This window comes from Micrasema longulum, unplaced genomic scaffold (genome assembly GCF_059751315.1).
Source record: "Micrasema longulum isolate JH-2025_06_02 unplaced genomic scaffold, ASM5975131v1 h1tg000031l, whole genome shotgun sequence".
NCBI lineage: Eukaryota > Metazoa > Arthropoda > Insecta > Trichoptera > Brachycentridae > Micrasema > Micrasema longulum.
Window position 1 is genome coordinate 451,048 of NW_028277238.1, and position 4,991 is coordinate 456,038.

Below are 4,991 nucleotides of genomic sequence, written 5' to 3' on the forward strand. Positions count from 1 at the left end.
TTATAACCTTCTACTTTAAAAACTGAAAACAACATCGTCCAGACAGACTTGAGACCATAATTATTGTTAACTGCTGCCCTAAAGAAGATAACCTCGGTACCTAAAAATGATTTTAAAAAATAATTTAATAACGCTTACCAATATTTTTAAAAGTATAAAAATAAACTCTAAAAACTTGGAAATAATTTTGTTTCTATTTTAAAAATAAAAATCAACCAAAGTTCTTCTTGAAAGAGGGATTTATTCGTAGTGCGTTCTATCGTCGATAGATGTCTCTCTATTAACATATATACAAATATTTTGACGCATATCGCACAAGCCTCGGTGGCGCAGTTGGCAGCGCGTAAGTCTCATAATCTTAAGGTCGTGAGTTCGAGCCTCACCCGGGGCATATTTTTTGTCAACTTTACTAACTTTTTTTTATTTGCTAATAAATCCGTATTATTTTTTTGACAAAAGCATATAAAATCCTTTTATAAATGTAATGTTCCAAATCACCTACCTCGTACAAAATCAGGGTGGTATTCCTAGCGCTCTCGCGACCGTAGAAAACACTTTAAATTCGCGTATTTTGCATTCAAGTACACGAGATAAAAATGTTTTATACGGCCGCGAGAGCGGTTTAGAATAAAACCGCAGGTTTCAACGCTTTTTCCTAATTATTACAACATTTTTATGGCAATAACGATACCCTTATTTTGTACCTACCTACCATCTCTGCCTACCAATATAATACATATGAATAATTATTATGTACTTAGGTCAATATTATTAGGTATGTATAATAATATTAGAATATTACCTAAGTAATAAGCAAAAATATAAATACTTATAAAGTTTATCGCAAAACATCCAAAAAATATCATTATATTTATGTCGTTAATATAAAATTGACTCCGTAAAAATGTCAACGTTGAAGCAATACAAATACTGTTGAATAATTTTGTGTAAATAATTGATCACAGCAATAAAATACCAATTTCAGTGATTTGAGACACGGAAAGGTTACAAGTAAAAAAAAAATTCAAATCAACAAGCAGGGTTTTAAACACGGAATAGATAATACTAAATATGTGGTTTCAATCATGAACAAGACATTTATTTACCAAGTAAAATTATTTTAAAACACAAAACCCCCTTTTTCCTTTTCTTTTCTTTTTTTACTAAAAAGTCTTTTAAAGATTTTAGAACCTACCTACTAAAAAGAAGAAAAAAACGATTTTATTTTTTTTTTATCATTCTACTGATATTCACAAAAAATATGATAAATTACTGATAGAAATAATAATTCATAATCATATTAAACAAAATAAGTTATGGTTTAGGCAAAAGCGGTGTTACTTGGCTTATTTAAAACTCCACATTTTCATTATATTTTTTCGATGCGTTATGTTTATTTGTTAAAGTCATGTCTTGATATCAGGAAACATGTAATCGAAACATATTGTTGTGCTTGGTAATGCCCCAAAATTTTAGTGGTGCAAACGGGTTAAGGGATTTTCATGAAGATTTTAAGATAAAACTATGAGAAACATTATTTACATGCGTTGTGTATATTTGGTGTAAAGCATTTTGGCGACAAAGTTAATTTAATTTGGTGGCGTTATCTATTGAAGAATAAGAAAACAATCCCAATGAGTAAATATATTGTGGCATAATGATCACAATCAGGATTACTTATCTAATTATTTATTTAAACTTGATCTTATGAAAAGGAAATATTTATAATGATGCTAATGAGCGATACTCAAATAATCTGTTATGGGAATCGATCGAAATGATCAAATCGTATCAGGGTCCCGATAAAATTGGAAGTTAACAGTGTTATATTAAATTGTCTATGTCTAAAGAGAAGGGGCTTATTTTCTGTATGAAAAATAAAGTATTCATGAAATATATATTTTTCAACATCTTCAATTTCAGGTTACTGACGTCGATACTTTAAATTTGGATACACATTTTCGTACATAACGTTCGATTTCACATTTAAGACAGCTGGGCCTCGATTATGATGGGAAGATAAAGACGTCATACCTTCACCTTGACGGTATACTTGAAGATAAATTCCCTCTAGCGATTATAAAGATATACTACCGACCCCCCACCTTCAAGTTTTGGGTAGGTACATCGATATGAATGAAGGGGAAGCGTACGTCACGGTACACATATCTACGCTCTAAAATGACATAGCTTCAGTATGACGTCATAGTTAAAGATAAAAGTCTCCCGACCGACTACAAAGGTATAGTATCGATACCTCCCACCATCAAGTTTTGATATAAGTACATCATTTTATACCGACCGACGGGTCTAAAACCCCTCGATACGTTTACCTACGCATTAAAGGTGTCAAAAATTTTGTTCCACCGAGCAATTTTTCCTTTAATTATGATTCATTAAAAAAAAATATGGTTTTGAGGTTGGCCCTTTTTTTCTTAAAAGCCTATCAAAAATATGAGAGAGAAATAAGTAAGTTTTGAAGTCGAATTAAATTCCGACATAACTGTCACATTAATAAAACGAACGCCTAGATGTGAAAATAATGTCGCTAGGTTCTGTCTATTAACAAATAAGAGTATCTAAGCGTCAGACATAGATTATATGCGTCAGAAAGTTACCACTCTAGAAAAATATTTTTTTATTACATTTTTTCCATCTGTTTTACTATCTTTCCGAATGTATGTATCGAGACGCTAAAGGAGCCGGCTTTGTAATCGTACATACAGATGATTGTTAAGCGTACCGTCTAGGTGATTTTCAAAAGTCATGCAAAATTCATGTTCAAGCGAGCATTTTTTGCTTGAATTGGGATTTATTGGAGTTTATAATCGCTTTGAAGTGAGCACTTTTTATTACAGAAGCCTATTTTCAATATTAATGAGAACTATTTTAAATGTTAATGACGTAAGGAACGTGGACTAATTGTTTGCTGTCATTCCATTGGCTTGTTTCGATCATATGATGTCGATATGACAAGTAAGTAGAACATACCGAGGTAAGATACAGCTAGTACAGAAGTTAAGTATACCGTCTCGATATACATACATACATAGATGAAGATAGCGTTCATAATCGTGGCACTGGGCTAGTATTGAAATGGCAAGTTGACATTTATCTTAAATTGTATCTACAAAGTAAAATTAAGTTTTCTATATGAAAAATCGAATATGTATACATTATTTTTTCTCATCATATTATTACAGGCTACCGACTAAGACATACATACAAATATACACATTTTCGTACATAAATTTCGATTTTACTTTATACCGTCTCGATATGTACCGATTAATACGGCGTTTGTAATCGCGTCTCTCGTATTTATCATAATAATATTATGTTTTATTGAGTAGACGTAGCCGTAACCAATTGTTTATTCGACAAATACTATTATTCCACTAACAAAAAATCAGTATTTGAAGCAGTCGCTTTGTGATCAAATAATTTTATTGAATATTTTTTTTTTATTACTGTTTTTAACTATGGTAAAAAATTATCTTGCAACATATTTTTCTGGATTAGATACGAGTATGTATTATTATTATTTTTCTCTGTTATTTTCCTTCTAAATAATACTCTTAATTGTGTTTACTTGTATATTTTTTGGGACTAATCACACAGTTAATTATTTGTCGCAACATTAGTTTATATTTTTTAATAATGAAATCGAATATTTTCATCAGAAAACGATAACAATGGTAGCATTAAATATGGTGCGACCGGTGTTGAAAATATTATCCAGTAAATTCTATAAATCGTTTATACCTACACATCTCTAACCTGTAGCTCAATCATAAATAACTATCGACGTGCTAATAAGCGACGTGATAACAATTTATCACCATGGTTGTTTATCGTATTCGCGATCACAACGGAACATCCGTGAACACCTAATATTAAATGTCAAAATATTTACGTTTCGTGACGTATAATCCTGCTGCGCAATCACATATTTGAATTTCACCGGTGTAAACATGGAAAATATTCCAAAACTGCTATTTGTATTTGTATTTATTATTTGTCATGCTATTTATTGCATTCAGCCGGCGGCAGCGGTGGCGGTTAGCAAGCAAAATGTCAAAAAAAGCAGTCACCATAGTAATTATAATTTAATTTTCCCTTTTTTGTATTAGATACTCCTTACTATTTTGCAAATGCAATATATTGTATTATTTTTTATAGTAAACGCCGATTTTTCGCCAGTAAAATGTATTTATTTACCAAGAAAACAAAAAGCAAACCGACACGAGCGTTGACTTAGGGGATTACACACGCGTTGACTTATGATTGCGATAACTTTAGCACGTTCATTATTGTTCATTGTGATCGTTCAAATGCTTAGCATGTTTTTAAGCACGTCGATAGTTATTTGTGATTGAGCTACAGAGCTTAAAACGTTATGTGACCATTAATTATTCAGATAGTAAAAGTTTTTACTACTCGTTGTAGGAGTTCTATTTGAAGAATTCCTAATATAACTACCGCAAGTTTGCTTCTTTGTTGGTCGTTGATCTAGGAACTTTTCATGTTAGGTCGCTGCCGTATTCTACTAAGATAATTATTTCTGTAGACAATAAATTCATTTTCTTATCTCAGACCGGACAAAAAGATTTAATGTAACAGCTTCCTCATTCTGTTTCCCCGTTCATTTTAATTTAATAATTAAATATTCGAAGGCAATTCGAATTTCCCGTTACGCGTTGCGTTAATTAGAAAATTGTAATATTTTGCTATTTTGTCGAAAACAGTCATTTTCTCATCACACAAGACAATGCTTTTCAGCGTAGCGTCACGTCTTATCACGATGAAGGTCCGTTGGAAAAGACAATTACCCACGAAATGAAATGACATTTTACTATTATAAGTCATTGGCTTATATACCTAATACCTGTATTAATTATATTATATATTCTCACAATTTTAAGATTTGAGTTCATTTCGTTTTGTTTGGAGGTTTTGGCATTAAAACACCACGCTTGTCAGACGTGTTG

At 31.4% G+C, this 4,991-nt stretch overlaps 1 non-coding gene across 1 annotated transcript; it reads left to right on the plus strand.

The window, feature by feature from the left end:
* The first annotated feature begins 318 nt into the window (after positions 1-318).
* Positions 319-391, plus strand: TRNAM-CAU (transfer RNA methionine (anticodon CAU)). The gene has a single exon. It is a non-coding gene; the product is annotated as a tRNA-Met (tRNA).
* Positions 392-4,991: the final 4,600 nt, after the last annotated feature.